At 41.7% G+C, this 20,569-nt stretch overlaps 1 long non-coding RNA gene across 1 annotated transcript; it reads right to left on the bottom strand.

Moving 5' to 3' along the window:
• Window positions 1-1,962: 1,962 nt before the first annotated feature.
• Window positions 1,963-6,532, bottom strand: LOC145799084 (uncharacterized). Its single transcript, XR_014341086.1, has 4 exons — window positions 6,081-6,532; window positions 5,891-5,949; window positions 5,694-5,766; window positions 1,963-2,213 (listed from the first exon to the last, which is right to left on the bottom strand). It is a non-coding gene; the product is annotated as an uncharacterized LOC145799084 (long non-coding RNA).
• Between the last annotated feature and the right edge of the window lie 14,037 nt (window positions 6,533-20,569).

Genomic DNA, 20,569 nt, shown 5'->3' with positions numbered 1-20,569 from the left:
GTGAGTGATTAAACAAATCTAACTACACCATTTATTCATATATCCTCCAAATTTCACATTTCATATACCAATTTCATCATTTATACAAAACAATTATTTAACAAATATTAGGGCAAATTTCTCCCTTTCTCAAATATCAACCCAAAGGCTACAATCCATCATTTTAAAACAAGATATCCTCATATTCAAACCTCCATATTCATCTATGAAGCACAACATGAAAACCCATCTTTTCAATTTAAAACCAAATCCTAGGCTTACCCAAAAACTTAAAGATTTCCACCATTTATACATAACAACAAATAACTAGGTTAAAAGTCATACCAAAGTGTAGAATATCCCTACCTCAAAGAGAGAGGACGAGCAAGCAAGAATGGAACTTCAAAAATGATGAAACCAACTTCCAATAAGATGAAAATGAAGATCTTGAGAAGCTCTACCTTTTTATCAAAGGAAGTAGGGTGAGGAGATCAAAGGATCTAGGCCAAAATGTAGAGGGAGAGAGTATTTTAGAGAGAACCTCAACTTTTAGGGTTTTGGAGAGTTTTAGAGAGAGAAAGATATGAAAAAGTGATATAAAATGTCACTTTTGCGATCTGATATACGTGCAGTCCGCTCGCTTGGAGAGTTTGATGCTCGAATGTCAGACACAAAGTTTTGCTCTACTCAAGTGCAATATAAACCCGCTCGAGCATAGAATACATACTCCCAGAACTTTTGCAGACAATAGACAAACCGCTAGAGTGCAAGAAATGACGCTCGAGCGCTGACCCGCTCGAGCGTAATAAATGCCGCTCGAGCTTGAAAACACTTTCCCGGCATTTTTGCAGACGCGCAAAGTACTGAATGTTTGCAAACCCCGCTCGAGCGGAAGACCAAAATTCAAAGCAACAACGTTCTAGACCAACTAGCACCCAACCTGTTCCAAACACGCCCAAGATATTCCAAAACTCAAATTCAAAGAGGAAAATGAAGAAAAGACCAAAGTAACGATATTAAATCACAAGACTCGAGCCCGGAATACAACAAAGGTTGGGTCAAAACCAGAATTGCTATACTGTTTGGTAAATGCTGTCATTTCGTTTGACAATACTTTATTTGCAACTTATTTAACTTTAATTATATTTTTTATAAACCGTTAATTCGCCCGAACCGCCAAGGCAAATCCGCCATTATTTTCCAACCGAACCGTCAGTTTTTGATAAGAAAAATGGCAAATTCTAATGATATTTTTATCAATCTACCATCCGCCATATGGCTTTTATTTTTCTCCTAAACCGCACCGACCCGCACCGCGCACACCCTTATAGATGACAATGTAACGAGACACATATTGTAACGCCCTCAAAATATGACATAGACGATTCATTATTTATAACTATTAATATGATAGAAAAGTTACATTTGCATTTATTAGAGTCGGGATTACAAAAGATGTTACATGTAACTCTAACTGCTAACAACAAAACAAATGCCCTATGAGTAGGGGTGTCCGCGGTTCGGTTTAGGACGGTTTGCGGTTCGGTTTGGACCAGCCCGCATCTATGCGGTTTGAGGAAAAATCAACCCGCAACCGCCCGCAATGCGGTTTGCGGTTTGTGCGGATAGGGTTCGCGGGTGTGCGGGCGGTTGCGGGCGGTTTGCGGATTGAACTTTTTTCCAAAAAATTATTTTTAAACCTTTTTTTTCTCCCATTTTGTCAATCTTTATTTTGAACCTTTTTTCTCATATTTTCTAAAATACTCCAACATTAATAATTAATGAACTAAAACTTATAAAAAAAAACTTATAAAATAAAAAACACAACAAATTCAATTCATAACCTAAACAAATCATTCAAAATCTACATTCTATCATTAACTTGCATTCATCCTATCCTACATTCATCATTCATAATCCAAATAAGAAAATCCTACATTAAAAATTAAACATTCATCCTTCCTAACCCAAAAAAAAAAAGAAAAAAAAAGAATAATTCTTCATTAGCTTACATTCATCCAAAATGCCAAAAAAAAAATAAAAATGCATTAAGTTACATTCATCCAAAACCAAAACGCAATTAAAAAAAAAAAAAATTGTCAAACTTAAACTTCATTCAATACAAACCCACGAAATAAAATTGAAACACTTCTAAAATATCAAACTTCATCTTCATGAATCATATCCAATTCAACTTTAACAAATTCCAATTCCATGCATTTGGTTGATGAACCCTACACAAACAAATTGAAAAAATATAAACTTTAATCTTCAATTATAAATAGTAAGAACTGAAAAAATAAACAAACGTCTATATATTGCATCTCAATATAGTAAGAAAATGTGTTGAGTATATGAAAAATTACCAATGAACAAATGGATATTAGACATCAATTATAGCATCAACATTATAGGTTGAAGTTGAAGATGAGCTTGATTCCAAAGTACCTAATTAGAAGTCAACAAGAGAAGATTAATAAAACTTACATTAGAAAATGAATAATAATACAAATTAAAATAAAGATAAATAAATTATCATTTACCCGAGTCATATTGCTCAAATTCTTCCACATCATCCATTGCTTTTCGAAGAGAAATTGGAAGGTCGCTTCGAAGCCAATTTTGAGTACATACAAGAGCTTCAACCATAGAAGGTGAGAGTGAACTACGAAATGGGTCAAGAATACGCCCTCCCGTACTAAAAGCCGACTCCGATGCAACGGTAGAAATAGGCATGGCCAACACATCCCTAGCAAGTTGTGATAACACCCTATATTTGGTTGCATTCACCTTCCAATAATCCAAAATCTCAAATGTTTGATTCTTTGCAAAATGTTCAACCTCGGATAAATATTGTTCCAATTCCGACTTAGATCCACTAGTGCATCGCCCCTCCAAATAGGAACTAAATTGGGAGTCAACTAAAGAATAGGGATCATCATCATCATCATCTTCCACCATATTCACAACTTCACTCACACTTGGAAGTTTCTCATGTGAAGGATAAAGTGTAACATAATGGCTATACAAACGACTCAAGCAACTCTTAACCTTGTCTACCATCTCTTCCACCTTCCTATTATCTCCAAGAAATAAATTGGAATAACAAAACTCCAAGTATGTCATTTTTTTGGTAGGATCAAGAACCACCGCAACATACAACAACAAATTGATTTTACTTCCATCCCCCCAATACTTGCTAAACTTTAGCTTCATAGTCTTTGCCATTGTGCTCAAAGTATCATCCTCCTCTAAAATTAATTGATTAATTTTGCTTTCAATAACAAACATCTCTTTGTAAAAAGCATTGGAAGTAACAAAGAGAGACCCCGAAAATTTCTTGGTTGCAACATAAAATAATTTTAAAAACCTCAAAAAAATTCTACACTTTGTCCAATCCAACTCATTCGGACTTCTTCTTATGCCACCATCAACATCCTTGAAATAAGGTTCAAAGTTGGAATCCACAAACTTCAATCGGTTAAAAGCCTTCTCAAACTTTTCGGCGGCCTCTAACATCAAATAGGTAGAGTTCCACCTAGTTGGTACATCTAGGCATACAAGAGCTTTTGAATCAAGTTTGAGTGTGGCCGCACACTTCTTAAAAACATCATGCCTATGAGGAGAAGACCTCACATATCTCACCGCAAGTCTAATGTTGGCAATAGAATCATCCATTTCTTTCAACCCATCACTCACAACAAGATTAAGAATATGTGCACAACAACGCATATGAATAAACTCATGTTGCAAAATAGTCCCCTTCCAATCTTTGGTTATCGTTTTCAAATATTGAATGGTAAGATTATTTGAACTAGCATTATCAACTGTTAAGGTGAATATGCTATCAATGTTCCACTCAATCAAACACGACTCAATTTTTCGACCCAATGTTTCTCCTTTGTGATCCTCAACTTGTTGAAAATTTATGATTCTTTTTTGAAGTTTCCAATTATCATCAATGAAATGAGCAGTCAAACACATGTAACACAAATTCTGAATAGATGTCCAAGTGTCCGTAGTAAAACAAATTCTACGACCCTTCATGGCCTTCTTTAACTTATCTCTTTCATTCTTGAATATATTGAGCACTTCTCTAGATATGGTTTGACGAGAGGGAATTGGTGTGAATTTGGGTTGCATGACATTACAAAATCTTCTAAACCCAACACCCTCCACAAATCTAAATGGCAACTCATCGATGACCACCATCTCTGCAAGAGCCCTTTTACAAGTATCAAAATTAAAAATTGTTGCTACAACCTCAACACCCTCTTCATTTTGCTTCGGTTTAAGATTTAGTGTTTGTTGACCATCTGTATCCCTATTTGGATATTCTTTACAATTGGGTGTATGACTCCTCAAATTACTAGTCCCATGAGTTCTAGAGTCAGCCATATACTCTTTCTTACAATATTTACATACGGCTCTACGCTTCCCATCGGTCCCTACAACCTTGTCAAAATGATCCCAAATTGTGGATGGTGCTCTCCCCCCTCCACTCTCACTCTTTCTCTTTGGGGGTCTAGGAGGCTTAGGTTCAAGTTCAGGTTTGGGTTCGACTAAGAGAGGATTCATTTGAGAATTAGAGGATTCCGGAGGTACAAGATTGATTGCGGGAGATTGAACACTATCCTCCATTTAAACTGAATTACAAAAATACAATCACATAATCAATTTTACAGACAGATTAAATAAACAGATAGAACAAACAGATTATTCTATAATCAATTTTACAAACTAGGGGATTACAAAAATACTATCCTATCCTCCATTAAATAAACAGATTCTACTGATTGATTAAATAAAAGAAACAAATTCAACTAAGACACAGACAGATTACATAATCTAAATTAAATAATCTGAATTCCAAAAATTAAATAAAAATTATATTTAATATATGTGATGGCACCTACAATTTCCATGGAAACGACTGAAAACTAGTTAATTGTTGAGTTTGCTATACTTGTATGCACAATCTGTTAAATGTTCTCTATACTCTGACAAATGAGTAATTGCAAAACATATTAGGTAGGTCATTCTTATCTCACTATCTAACAAAAGTGAGTCAGCATTATCTCACTCGTAAAGTTTTTCATTATTTGTTGGAAGTACCACACAAATAATATCACATGATATTTTGATATCTTATTTTATGAAATTATTCTATTTGATATTAGGAACATTTCATTTTTATTTATTTTTTTCGTTCATGCATTTGGAAGGCATTCTCAAATAATTATTATTTCAAGAGAAAAAAGCTTCGAAATTTAAAAAACAATGACAATGCCTATCTCTAATGCAAAGACATCAATTCCCAAAGGTAGTGTTCAGTCTCTAGAATGGAGTGGAATGGAATGATCATTCCATCAAATACTTCATCAAGAATATGATTCTATCCAAGAAATTGACAAAAATAGCAAGGAAAAAAAAAATCTGAATTAATCAAAAATCTGAACACAAAAACAAAAACAAAAATTAATCAAAAATTAAACAGATTCAAACAAACAGATTTAATAGATTCCAAAAATTAATCAAAAACAGATTCCAAAAACAAACAGATTTAATCAAAAATTAAACAGATTCCAAAAATTAACCAAAAACAAACAGATTCAATAGATTTAAATAAAACAAACAGATTCCAAAAATTAAATAATCTGAATTCCAAAAATTAATAAACTAAGATCAAATCAGAGATGAGATATCAGATTCACCTGTGATGTGAAGTAGATCGGCTGTGCAGTGTTCAAAATCGGTTGTGCGATGATGAAAAAAATCAGAGATCACCTGCGAAGAGTAGATCGGAGATGAAAAAAAATCATAGATGAAAAAAATCTGTTCCTTTTCTGTTGTTCATCCACGATCAAGAGAGAGAGAGAGAGAGAGAGAGAGATTGAGAGAGAGAGCTCACCTTTGAAGCAGATCGGCTGTGTGATGATAAAAAAATTCAGAGATCACCTGCTAGATCACCTGTGAAGTAGATCGGAGTCGGAGATGAAAAAAATCAGTTTTCTATTGTTCATCCACAACAAATCAACGATCGGACAACAAATCAACGATCGGGAGAGAGAGAGACAGAGATTGAGAGAAATAGAGTTCACCTGTGAATGAATGAAGTAGATCGGCTGAGAAGGAGAGTGATCGATCGCCGATCGGTCTGTGTGTGCACACTGCTGAACCGAGGAGAAGAGAGTGAGGAAGAGAGTGAGATGTGACTCAGAGAGAGAGTGAGTGAGTGAGGAGGAGGAGAAGCCGATTAGGATTAGATATTAGGGTTTTTTTTTCCTTTTGTTTTGTTATATGAGCGAGTTGGTGAGTGAAAGAAATATGGACGGTTAGATTTGGTTTGGAAGGGAAAAAAAAAAATTAAATTAAATTAAATGCGGGCGGGTTGGGCGGGTGCGGTTCAAACCCGCAACCCGCCCGCAACCCGAAATTCATATAAAATCCAAACCGCACCCTACCCTAACGTGTTTGCGAAACCGCCCACATGCGTGCGGTTCGGTTCGGGTAGGGCGGTTTGGGCGGGTCGGATGACCCTATGCCCAGCCCTACCTATGAGCTTACAACTTTTCAAGTCATCGCTTGGTTACAATAAAAGAAGAGTCCTAACTCTTTTACATATAATGCCCTTGGCTTAAATTTACATTAAACACCAAACAAAAATATACAAAATGGAGCTTTCAACCCCTCAATCTCCCAAGCTATGTCCTTGGAGGTGGTATGTCACCTGTACCTGAAAATGGTGTCCCAAGTAGGGTGGGCCAAAGCCTAGAAGAGATATGCTAAACAACATATGAGAATTAACTAAGACATAAGCATCGAATAAATGTGGGATATTTTTAACCAATACATATATATTCTTCCCAAGATCATTCAATATTGATAACCAATATCACAACTCATTTCCATTCTTCCGTTTTAGATAAACTCAATTAACCAAATTCATTTTTATCAAACAACCAAAATGAGACTACAACTCAATGGTTCACAATTCAATACATTCAACAATCCAACACTTCTATTTCTTGCCATTTTATGGAACTATGTTCGAGGGAACCGACACTCATAAATATAAGATTTCGGGATTTCACCTAGGACACTCTAGCCAACTTAATTATCAATGGAGTCCATCCCCTATCTCCTTCCAAACAATGGAGTACATCCCCTATCTCCTCCCAAACAAATGTACATATGCGATGTATTTAAACACGTTGTCATATACAATGACCAAATAAATCACATATTCAATGGTTTAATCCAACCGATATATTCAATGACATAATACAATTGATTAGTTTTAGTTCACCTAATCATCATGCAGTTTCTATAACAATCATGACTATCCTCCACCAATAGTCCAAAACAGATATTTCTAAACAGATAAATAAATCTATCAATAGATAATTTATCAACTTTTCCATAGGTAAGTAATTTATTAATCTAATTACACCATTTAATCACATGTTCCTTCAATTTCATAGTGCCAAAGCCAATCTTGTTATTTATACAAAATAACTTATTTAATTCAAATTACGGCAAATCTCCCCCTTTATCAAACATTACACCTAGGACCAAATTTCATCAATTCTTCTCAAGTCATAACATGTTCAAGACCTCTCTTGCCCATAAGGAACCCAAATAGAAAACCCCTCTTTTATACATATATAGAAACCAACCAAAAATTCACCCAAAACCTTCCCAAATCCCACAATTTATACAAGATGACAATATCTATGTTAAAACCCATATGAGAGAGTAAAATATCTCTACCTCAAGTGTAGAAGCTCAAAGGAGAAGAAGGGAGAAACCCAAAGATGCTCCAAACTTGCACCTTTTCAAATCAAAAGGGAGCCCACACGATACTCTATCTCCTTTACAAAGGGAGTAGGGTAGAGATACTCTAGATCAAGGGGTATTTGTAGAGAGAGAGGCAACCGGATCTAGGGTTTTGGGTGAAGAAAAAGTCAAAAAGTGATATAAAATCACGCTGCTGCGAATTGATATATGTGAGGCTCGCTCAAGCGAAGGACTTGTCTCTTGAGCGACCAGACTCAATAAGTGGCCTCGCTCGAGCACAAGAAACATCGCTCGAGCGCACAATGCGAAGCTTCAGGTCTGCCACCAACGCAGACGCACACTTGACTGCAAGAGTTCTCACTCGAGCGAAGGAACACATAACAAAGGGCTCGCTCAAGCGCAAGAAAGCTCGCTCGAGCGAAAGCTGCATCTGAAAAGAAACCTGAAGACCCTCAATCCTCGCTCGAGCCTCGCTTGAGCAAAGAAGCAAATACCCAAGGCTCGTTCGAGCGAAGAAGCCAAAACCTGGGCAGCAACCGTTTGTAACAACTCACAACCAACATGTTCCAAGCTCACCCAACAAATCTCAAAACTCAAATTTAAAGAATTAAAGGGAGAAAACAAGACGAAAACAACAACATGCCACCATGGAACCCGAGTCTGGAATACAACAAAGGACGGGGTAAAACCTGGATCGCTATACATATCGAAGAGGAGAAGAGGTCAGTTGATTGACTTTGATTTATTTTCAATTTTTATTAGTAACATTCTGACAAATTAAAGTTCGATTTACTTTGGGCGAGACTATCATTTATAATCACTTAATTTTACTATATTTAATTTTTAAAAATAAATAATATATATAATTTTATAAATATATCATATATTTTTATTAAAGATAAATACATTGAAATCACATGAACATGACTTTAGAATGAATTTGATTTTTTTTAATATGTGTAGACACCCCATTTTTGACCGTCCTCAAGACTTGGACGTCACCGCTTGAACACTCGGTGATCATCCATGTTTGTGTTCGTCTTGAGTTCCCGGAGGTCTCGGCTACGCGCCTTGCCTCAGGATCTCTCGACTCGACTGTTTTGTGTCTGGTTTTGCACCAAACACACTTGCTTTGCCTTGGAGGGGCAGGGAATGGCTTGTGGGCCATCCCCACACATCACCGACCATGGTTTGAGGCCACCGGATGTGTTTTGCTTCCACTGGCCAATTTTTTGGCCGGCCGGCACTATAGATGGCCGTCCGACTATCTTTTTTTTGGTCAATTGTATTTTTGGCCGGCCGATTATTGTGCATCTACTTTTGCAGATATTTTTGTGCAGCTGGCATACACTTTCACCCCCTCCATACACGTGTATGGAGGGATTGCCCTCTTGTTAGCTTCCTTTGGAAGCTTTACAAAACCATTTGGTCTACAAAAGAGAGGGTCTTCTCTCTTGTTTAAGGGTTAGACAAGTTAGGCATTATTTTTTAGAGCTTTGAGTTCTAGGGCTAGGGTTTGTATATATCCTATCTCTATATCTGTCTTTCTTGGTGTATTTGTGTGTGTTTTAGGCCTTAGTATTGCACACAAACACCCACTACTACACCATTCACTTGGAACTGAGGTTCTAGAGGGTTGTTTTTGAAGTTTTGAAGCTGGTTTGGACCTAAGGAGACTGTTGGTCCACCATTTGTGAAGAGGGTCTACAAGGGTAAGAAACTTGTCCCTTTTCTCCCATTTTTGCATAGCTTATTTACCTATCTTGCATCTGTTTTTGAGCTTAGTGTATAACATATAAAAGTTGTGTTTTTACTTTCTCTAAGTAGTTGCTTAAGGGTGTTTCAAGCTTTGGGGTTGTTTGACCCCTCTTAAGCCTTGAAAGGCTCCATTTTGTGCCATTTTGGTTGAGCTCCGGGACCATTGTGTTTGGGCCTTCTCACCACTGAAATCTTGAGGGATTTCAGAGGTGAGGATGGTGCCTTGAGGTCCCAAGAAGGAGAGGGCCACCCCCTCTCCTTGTTGTCCTTGAAAAGGGCCATTTTTAGCCTCTTGAGGGAGCATATAGTTTGAGTATGCATTGACCATGCCTTGGCTGATTTTCAGGCTCATTATGTCATACTATAGCATTGTTGTATGTTTGTTTTGGTACACCATGCTTGTCTAGCATACATACCTTGTAATGCCATGATTTGCCTCAATACATGCATAACATTTAGACTACCATGCTTTTGTGTTTTGGCCAAGCTTTGTGAAGCTTATATGCATATTTTGATGTGCTAAGGGGCTTTTTTAAGTCATTTGAGTCATCCATGCCTTGCTTTGTATAGCTACCATGTAACCCCTCTTGTATGCCTTAAGCTTTGGCCCTTCTAGCATGCCATCCTTGCTTTGTTTCAGTGGTTTGGAACCACTTGACATGTTATTTTAGACCTCATGATGTGCCCATATGCTTGCATTTGATCCCCCTTCAATGTGTTTAAAGGTTGTTGCCTTATGCCCCTTGTTTAGGCCTTGGAGTATGCTTGCATTTTTAGACCACTTAGATGCCATCTAAGTACATCCTTAGTTTTGTTTAGGTCTGCATTAGACCTATTTTAAGTCCCTTTGGCCTTGTGAGGCTTGGTTGACCTAGCCTTGGTTTACCTCCCCTTTGGCTTGCCTTAAGTCTTGGACCATTGTTGCATGTTTGGCTTGCCTTATTTACTTGGTTTGGCACCTTTATAACATGTTTTTCAGAGCTTTATGTGCATGCCATTAATCCATGTTTTGTCACTTTTAAGTGTGCTTAAAGGTTGCATGTTTGATGCTTGAGTGTTGGCCCATTAGCATGTGCATGTGTGTGTGTGTGTTGGCCCTCATTTCCATAGCATTGGCTACTATTTTGGACCTAGTTTAGGGCTGTCCAATTAGTGTAAATCCCTTCATTGCATGCCATTCAAATGTCATTACATTATTCCATGGTTGCATGTTTTGGTTGCATGTGTTGCATGCTTAAAAATCACTTGCATTGGGTATACATCCTCTTGGTCAAGTTGTTAGCATATTTGTATGACTTGTATGTTTGCATGGTTGAGTTGCACATTGCATACTTGATTAGCTTGCATGGATTGCATGCCCAGTGAGCATTGTGCATTGCATCTCCATGTTACACACTTAGGCTCACATGCTTAGGTTGCATTGTACTAGCATGCATGCTTGATCTCTCGAATTACTTGTGATAGAGGTTGAGTTCAATTTGTTTGTTTATGTGCATTGCATGACATTTGAAATGAAAATGCACAACTTGGTCTCTTGGGCCATCACGCATTAAAATGCGCGATTGGTGGTTCGAGAACCAAGGACCGTATCCCTTTGAGTCACGAACATGACAAGGGATGTGCCGGTGCACACATTCGCTTGAATTGCATTGCCATGCAAAGCTTTGTCGTCTGCTGCTGTCAAACAGGTCCTGCAGGAATTTTCGACCGATCGACTACACAGAGTGCCGACCGGCCATCTATCGGTGGCCGATGGATTCATATTTAGCCAGTGACCACCAAATCACAGCCGGTGATGATCCCATTTGGCCGGTGGCATTCCCTAGCATCCAGTGAGAACATCCTGAGACTTTAGCAGTTTTCAGTGGAGTATAGTAGGGAAAACAGAGGCAGCTTACGCATGGCAGTGGACTTCCGAGCAAGACCGAGCATGCATTGCATTGGGCTCTTTTCCTGAGGCCGTTTATCGCCTTCTTAGATTAGTTGATTTGCTTAACTAATTTAGTTGGTTTGTAATAATTAATTAGCTAGGATAGTTGGTTTGTTATTCGGACTGTATTATTCTTTCGGACCCTCCGAGCGAGGGCAATTGTGTAATAAATGTGGGTGCGTGTATGCATGTCTTCCAACCCCCGTTTCTTTCTCCCTTTTACTTACCTGCTTTGATGGTTAGTATTAGGACATGTTTACTTTAGCATACCTTATGCTATGCATGCGTGTATCATTCATCAGTATTGCATGCACCGGGCTCGGCACATCATGCTAACTGTATCGTATTGCAAATCTAACTTGAATACATGCTACTTGCCGCACTTTACATGCCATTTCAGGATTAGCCGAGCCTATCCTAATTGCATTCTGTATGCGTTGCATTAGCCACTTTAACATGGACTTGGATCATGCATGTTTGCTAACATGTTTTTGTTTTGGCACGGAGTACTAGGTAAGCTCTTATGCTTTAGTATCTTGCATGAGTGTGAGTGTTTGCCATGACAGTATGCTTACCATGTGGCTAGATGCTTATGTGTTATAAACTGCCTGAATGCCTGTGGGTGAAGGTTGGATTGTTTGAGTTGGAACAACTCGTCGAAATCCGTATTTTAGCCTACTTGCGAGTAGCAAACCTCAAAACGTTTTTTGAAACAAACGGATATGCAATGCTTTGTTCCAAATTAGATGATCTAGTCTATACTTGTTTGCTGTGCGCATAACATAGTAATTCTAGGCTCATAAATGGAATAAGAACACATAACGTTTTCAAAAAAACAGATATCACGGTTAGTAGAGGCCGATCTTCGGATCGGGCGAGAGGGGGTGCTCATAGCTGACCTTCCCCAATCGTACCCTAGCTCCTGAGCCGAGGCAACTTTGGTGATGACGGACACGTGGCCTTTGGCACTGAGTCAGGGTTTTCTAAATTCCCCCTTAAAAAATATTTAGGTAGCGACTCTGTATCTGACAAAGCAGTCCATGTTTGGCACTTCTTTTCTAAAAATCTGTGTTCTCAAAATGATTTGCCGGATTTGAACTCTTTGGTTCAGATTAAGAACCGTGACACAAATTAAGTCCGAACTATAGCACGAAGGCCTCACGCAGGCGCGCCTACAGTTTCTAGCGACTCTGCTGGGGAGGTTAGAGAGCTTGACTCGAACTCGTGATATCCTGTTTTGATTTCATTTATGTGTCTCTTTGCATTGCATGTGCATCGGTGTGCCTAGGACACCGTGTTTGCCATCTGCCATTCCTGAACGGTTTGACCGGAGGCTTGACTTTGTCAAAGCATGCCATAAGGCTGATCGGTTATGGGCTCTGATAGTATGGGAACACAAACCCCGGTTTTACCGGGGTACCCTTTTCGACCATCCAAATTAGGACAGGTTGCTTACCCGATGTTAGGTTGTTTGAAAACTGCTGCATGCATAGTGAAACCCTAGCTCCTGACAAAATAGGACAGGGAAACCCTACCCCTCCATAGGGGTGTTTTGGCTCTCTTTACTTGCTATGTGCTTTTAGAGTGCATCTCTACAGGGAACGTACATATCAGTTTGCAAATTTGAGTATCAGACCTGAGGGCACCAATATCAGTTTATGAGAATCAGTTATATCTGTGGGTATCTGATTCAGTATTTTGGGGGCAGTGATTTCGGGCAACAATCGTCAGCAGTAGAGTACAGTTGTTCGGCTACATCTGTGTTTGATCCATTTGGGCTGAAAAGCTGCTTGTTTTTCTTTTCAAGGGTTCAGAGAGTTGATACAGAATAGCTAGTGTTCCCCCTTGCTGAGACAAGACAGATATCTGATCCGTCAGTAACCGTTCAGTACAGCGGACTTATCATGACACAATTCAGAGGAGATTGTGGTTATGACGGCCGCATCAGATCAAGGAATCACTCTGCAAAGCGAGACCAATGTCGATGTACCGCATCCACCCAGGTCGCCTGTCGCGCACCCGGTCTGGACCCCCCAGTTGTATCAGGCTTGTGAGCCCACCACGTTTGAATTGATGGGAATGATGGGCAACCTCCAGAGATCTGTGCCCAATCTGGCCTATGGAATGTCGGCTTCGCCACCAGCGACACCGTATGCCGAGAATTTCATACCACAGGAGCCCCCGCTACTGGGGCGGATTGTGATCGAGCTCAACCAACCAGAGGTTGCCTCCGGCTACAGCAACGATGTGTCAGCAACAACCGGGCTTCGCTCTAATGTAGTAACCCAAACCCCCGATCAGGCTGAGGCCAGAGGTAAGGACAAGATGAAGGCAGACACTGATCCCATTGAACAACTACTGCGGGCAGTCAAGGCTTTGAAAGCCGGGGGGATGAACAAACAACAAATATCCGCAGTTGTGGCAAAAACTGTGGAGGATGCTTTCCCCACTCCACCTGAGGGTAGTTCAAGTCAGTCAGAAAATCGGGATAGGCCCCGTCATACCAGAACAGTTCCTCCTATTCCCAACCCTGCACCTGGGAAAGATCAGAAAACCAAGGCAGTGCCCGCCGACCCTTTTGCTAGTGCGTCTAGTAAGAATACTCAGACTTCAAAGTACCCGCCCTGAGGGCGCAGGATCTTTCATGCTCTCTACATGCCTCTGTCTAAGGCATTTCAGATTCTTGCCGAAAGGGGGCACCTCAAACCCCTTGAACCTTGGCCTCTCTCGAAGAATCTCCCTCTCACATATGATGCTGCTTTGTACTATGCATACCACCAACAGACCAGTCACGCCACCGACAACTGTTTCCGCCTTTGCCATGAAGTGCAGGATCTGATTGATAATGAGGTCATTCTTCCACCTACCTCAGCGAAGTTTGTTACCACCGAGCTGTTGGACTTTGAGGATACTGCGAGTATGTGATCAGGGGTTGGACCACCTGCGGGCGGCGTTCGGTGTATTTCAGATGTGGCGTCTGGCACGCACTTTTGAGCATTTGTAAATGCAGTTTTGTAGCTTCTGGCTTGGGTTTTGAGTCAGTTCTCTGTTTTGTTTTTGAGTCTGCCTTTTTGCTTTGAGTCAGTCTTTTTATTTTTGGGTCTGTCTTGTGGTACCGAGTCAGTCCCGTTGTATAGGATATCAGGTGATTCTAGGGTTGTTGCCTCGAACACCGTTTTGGTTTTGTAAATACCCTCTTGTTTTGAGTCTGTCTCTGTTGTGGAGCCAGTTACAATCAGGAAATTTGAATGAAGCAGCTGCGGCTATCATGTTTCCATGTTTATTGCTAATTTGAGCTAGTTGTACCAAAGGATTTGAATCAAACGGTCGTGCATTCCACCTGCTCTCTTGTGCCCTGAAAATCATTGCATTGACCTATGTTTTTCAAAACCTCTTTAACACTGCGGTAAAAATGAAGAGGAAGGAATTCCTCGAGTTTTGCAAAACTTTGATCAATTTGAGGAAAAGAGATGCATGCTAAGCCTTTAGTGAATGAAACCATGCTTGTTAGCGTGAGTACTGAGAAGGACCCTGGCTTGATCCAGATTGGTTCCACACTACTTTCAGCGCGAGCGATTTGTCGCTTTCTTAAAAACTTTCAAAAACAAATGTTTTGCGTGGCTCTGTGAAGACCTGTATGGAATCGCTCTTGAGATTGTGCAGCCTAGGATCGCTCTCAGCCTCAAGATTCAACCCGTTCGTTTTCGAACCTTGAACACATTCAGAACGTTCAACGGTCAACCGCCATGTAAGGTCTGTGTGGCCAGATTAGAAGCAGCCCTCGAACAAGAGGCACCAAAATTAGATCAAGAAGATCAGATCTCACCGGAAGAAGCGTGTGAAGCAACCATGATGGATCCTTTTGCAAATCAATGCAACAGCTATTCTCCTGGATTTAGATGATTTCGGGATCTCAAAACCATTTGGCATGGACTTGTTATACTTTTACCCTTTGAGAGGCTCGCTGGGTCGAAAACCCGGAAGGGCGACCCAGGCAAAAGTTAAAGCAAGAGAAAAATACGAAAAAAAAAGAAAAAATATATATACAAAAAAATCAAAAATTGAAAAAAAAAAAAAAGAAGCTCACAAGGTCGAAAACCCGCAACGGGCGCCTTGGCAAAAGTTAGAGCGCAAAAGGAGAGGTTAAATACCCGAGTGTACCTTAATCGGAACTACGTAAGGCTTGATTCCCATGTTTGGGATACGTAGGCAACTTCATCCTGAAGTCCAGCCCCCAACGCTTTCAAAGCGATTATGTCCATGTAATGGTTTCGATCATCCTTGCCTTCTCTGAATCCGACAGTTCGGTTGTGACAACATGGACCACGTGGGCTTGATTCCCATGTTTGGGATACGTAGGCAACTTCATCCCGAAATCTAGCCCCCAACACCTTCAAAGTGACTGTGTCCATATATTGGTTTTGACCATCTTCGTCTTCTCTATATCCGAGAAAGTTCGGTCGTGATCATCACTAGTGAGGACTGTTTACAATATGCTGCGACATCATCTAGACAAGGGGCAACTTTCCGTTGCCATGAGTCGCCATTCAAACCAGGGGCAACTTTCTATTGCCATGCAACGTCCTTCAAACAAGGGGCAATTTTCCATTGCCTCCGATCCGAGGTTGCGCATCTCAAAAGTAAGCTCCGCACTCGTTGGGCAGCGGACGTTTGCCAAAAATAGTTTTTGAAAATTTTTACTAAGGTTGACTATTTTCTCGAAAACTATTTCATCTTTCCAAAACTTAGACCATTTTGGACCCAAAAAGGAAAATTTTCAGTGCTCATAGCCTGACTTGCATGATTTTGAATAAAAAATCGAACAAGTGTGTTAATCTAACTCTCATTTTGGTCAAAACTGTTTTAGGAAGAAAACAAAAAATGGTCATAATGATGAACTAGGGGCACAGTTGAGTTGGGCTTCCTGTCTCTCCCCCATCGCTAACATACTTGCCAAGAAGGGCACTACTGAAGCTGCCATTAAAAGGCTGAAAGCTCTCAACATTCCTCCAAGCAACGAGGTATAGAACCAAGTGCAAAGCATGAATCTGAAGGGATCAAGGTACTCCGTTCCCTTACCTGGGGCATCGACCAAGCGCCACCGGAGGAAATAGCCGCGAGCTAACAGTGTTGGGCGTGAGCCCACAACTTCCTATTCATCCATTAAAAATCCTGGGGAGGGATAAAAATGAGAGAATAAAGAATAGAGAGGTGTAAGTTGAGAGAAAAAGCGAGCCAAAGGGTTTGAGAGAAAAACCGAGCCTGAGGGCCGAGTGGTGTGAGAATCACAAATAAGGAAAGGGTGGGAAACAATACCCAGAGAAACTGGCTCCTCGTGATCTGAGGTCCCCCGTCTCCGTTAACGCGTCTGTATGCTGTGTCTTCTGTTTTATTTACCTCAACCTTTGTTTTGAGTCTTTTTCGAGTATGTCTCATTGTGTTTAGGTTGTTTACCCTTTTGTCTTCGCTGTTGAGTCTTTCTCGCGGAGTTCAGTTGTAGGCTCAATACCCCGGTTTGAAAAAACCTTCTTTAATTTCAAAAATTAATCATTTTGTGCTCAGAATGCTGTGTCATTCTCCACATTTGTGCAAAAACATGGTTTGGTTCTTTCACACAACTGCAGGGTCCACCCTTGATAAGTGTGAACAGAAAAAACATGGGCCTCTTTGAAGCTTTTGGGTTTCAGATCGCATCTGAGTGTGCTTCAACTTCAGTAGATTCAACCTTCATAGTCTGTCTTGTCAGATTTGGGCTGTTTGTTCAGGATCCGCTGTGTGCAAAATTAATCAAGCGCTGTGTTATGAGCTGTATGCAGATTAATCCCCAGTAGAGTATGAGCCGAATGTTCAGAATGTGCAGTGGTTGGTATGGTCTGTTTTTGCTGTTGACTGGTTCGTTATCTGATTATTACAATGTAAGTGTTCAATTTTCAGACAACAGATCAATTTCATTTCGTTTGAGGTGCAACATGATGCAATGCGATGCAATATATGGAATGTACAAGTGTAACACTTTTTCAGACAAAAGGTTTGTTTCATTTCATCATCGTTTTCAAGTACATGGTTTTGGAAATAAAAATCTGCCTGCGGCAGTACAAGGTACTCTAGCTACCAGCAAAAGGTACAAAAGAGAAAGAGAAAGAAAAAGAAAAACAGCAAAAATCTAGATCAATGACAAAAGATCTCAGGCCTAGGAGTCTGTCCTAGTCCTCTTCCTGGACGAAGGTCCAGGAGCATCATCAGCGCTATCATCTGAGTCCGAGTCCGAGCCGTCTCCGGTCTCCTCCTTCGACGACTCTGCCTCCGCCTCCGCCTCCGACTCCTCGTCATCGTCATCAGGGACTGGAGCCCGCGAACTACTCCCGATGTGAGTGCGCCCCACCTTGGTGCGGGGGAATACTCTGCCCTCTCCATCTCCTCCGGCAGGGACAGAAGGCCTGGCTGGAACACCTCCGACAGTGGGAATCTGGAAAGGAGACTGAAAAGTATAAGAGGCAAACGCATCAGTATACTGTGAGCAGTGTATCAATGCAATGTATGCAGTGCAACGTGCGAGTGCCGTGAGCAGTTTATCAGTGCACAATGCAATGCAACGTGCGAGTGCCGTGAGCAGTTTATCAGTGCAGAATGCAGTGTATGAGTACAGTGTACGAATGCCGTGAGCAGTCTATCAGTGCAGAATGCAGTGTATGAGTACAATGTATGAATGCCGTGGGCAGTTTATCAAGTGTTGTGTTGAGCACCAGATTATGTGAAGCAGCTTATGTGTATGGTTTGAGGCCGTGATCAGAAGAACATACCAGAATGCTGTAGAGGGCCAAGAGGTCGAAAGTTCGCTGCAACATCCCCATCATGGAGGCATTTAGCTCCAAGGACTGCCGGGTATACTCGGAAGAAGCCTGCAAAAGTATCAAAGGCATCAGTATTCTGCGGAATATCAAAATAAACTGAAATAAAATGACAATGCAAGATGCAAGATGAAGTAGTACATACCGGAGGTAAGTCATAGAACCTGACCAACTCATGGTCAGCCGGAGGAGGAGCAAAGGGGATCTGGTACGTCGCCCCACCCAGCCCTCGGCATGTCATCATCGTGGGTAGCGCTGGCCAGCTAACCCCCTGACCCCTCCGAGCTCCGCTCCTGCCACGGACACGAGCTGTCCTCGACATCCCTGCCCCAACTCCAGCTCCAGCTGCTAGCGCCACCGGTCTCCCTCTCTCAGCTCGACGGCCACTGCTCAGAGACCGCATAATGTAGGTCTGGACGTACTCTCTGAAGTCTTCCTCGCCCCTGAAGTCCTCCGCATCCCAGCCGATTGTGTAATCGGCCATCTCCTGGGCGATGAACCTCTCGGTGTCCCTCATGTGGGTAGGAGGCGGACCCGGAACTATCTGCTCCGGCAAGCCCAGAGTCTGGCGTAGGAAACGCTCACCCAAGTACCAAGCTCGACAGACCGGGCCCTCCAGCAGGATCCGGAAACGTGCAGTCTCCTCTACCCCGGCAAACCGATCTCGAATCGTCGCAGGCAATGGAGCCCAAGGTTGCCAAGTGATCTGAAAATGAAATGTAGTTTGTTATCTACTAATATTGACAATACAATGTAAAGCGAAGCTTAAATGAACCGCAAGTAAAACATACCTCTGCGGGGGTAATGGTGTCAAAGTAGCGGCAGAAAAAGATGAATGTCTCTCGTGGCCTCCGCACACACCTCACGTCAAAGCGACGCGAAAATGGGACAACGAGAGGGGTCTCTACGTCTGGCACTGGGGCGAGTCTCGGAAAGTAGGCATAGACCCACAACTACAAACAAAAACCAGAAGGGTTATCAGATAAAGCAGAACACAGAATAAAGCAGAAATTGCAGGACCGTGTACTGTGCAGTATGTTGAGCAGAGTGTACAGTGTGAGCAGTGTACAGTCAGTGTAAAGCAGGGTATATGTGTGTGCCGTGTGTGCAGTATACGATCAGCATGAAACAAAAAGTACAGTGTGTGCAGTGTACAGAGTACAGAAAATGTAAAGCAGAAATGTAAAGCAGAAAAAGGAAAATGTACCTCCCAAGCGCGCCAATAGCCTCCGAGCAACTGCCCACTGCCACGGGAAGCTGAGCTCATGTACCCATAGAGAGTGGCCAGAGCGGCACCGCCCCAGTCGTAGTGCAGGATCTGCCTGACATCCACCAGTGCACTAAGCAGGCAGAGAGGCACAGTGTTCACCCGGTCGGCGAAAATGGTAGTCCCAAACAGGAACATGAGAAAGCCGCGTGCGTGTCTCTCCACAGCCTCCTGAGTCATCGGAGCCTCCTCGGTCAAAGCCGGCTGGACCCTGAACTGGACCTTGAACCACGAATATCGGACGAAGCCGGGACGCGTAAGAGGCGGCACCTCGCCGAGGAGATGGATCTGAGCAGCCGTCCACTCGTCCATATCAGTATCAAAGGGGATCGGATCACCCCCTACCCCGATGCCTGTGAGCATCGAGAAATCATAGAGAGTCATCGTCATGTCTCCCGTCACAGAAAGATGAAACGAGTCGGTGGTGTCCCACCACCTCTCCGCTAGAGCAGCAAGGAGAGGCTTGCTCGTAGTAAGTCTGGACAGCCTTCTGCAGAATGCACCAAAACCGGCCTGGTCCATGATATGGCGGACCGCATCAGGTAGCTCTGCATACCAATCACGAGCGGCGATGTTCCCATACCCCCGGACGGTATGGGAATCTCCCTGTTTTCGAACAGACAATTGCGAAGCAATGATAAATATTCCAGTTTTGAAAGGCATTCAGAACTCAGGCAAATACAGCATGTGTGCAAGTCTTTCAGATTCAAATAGATATCGGGTATCGGTGTGCTCGTAGTGAACTACAGTGACTGGTGTGTCAGTTTGTTTGAGTGGTTCAGGGCAAGTGCAGTGTGTGTGCGCGCGTTCAGATTCGAACAGATATCAGTTGCAAGTGTGGTCATGGTCGATTACAGCGTACAGTGCCTCAGTGCATTTGGGCTAAGTAGTTAAAGAGCATAATCAGTTATGGCAACTAGGTGTTCTACATTGCGGAAAGTAAAGCAGAGGGAAGAATGTTACCTCAGAAGCGCCGAAGGACAAATG

Source organism: Camellia sinensis, chromosome 9 (genome assembly GCF_055761805.1).
Source record: "Camellia sinensis isolate YWXY chromosome 9, ASM5576180v1, whole genome shotgun sequence".
NCBI lineage: Eukaryota > Viridiplantae > Streptophyta > Magnoliopsida > Ericales > Theaceae > Camellia > Camellia sinensis.
The sequence above is the reverse complement of the archived record's forward strand: the minus strand, read 5'-3'. Positions and strand labels throughout refer to the sequence as shown.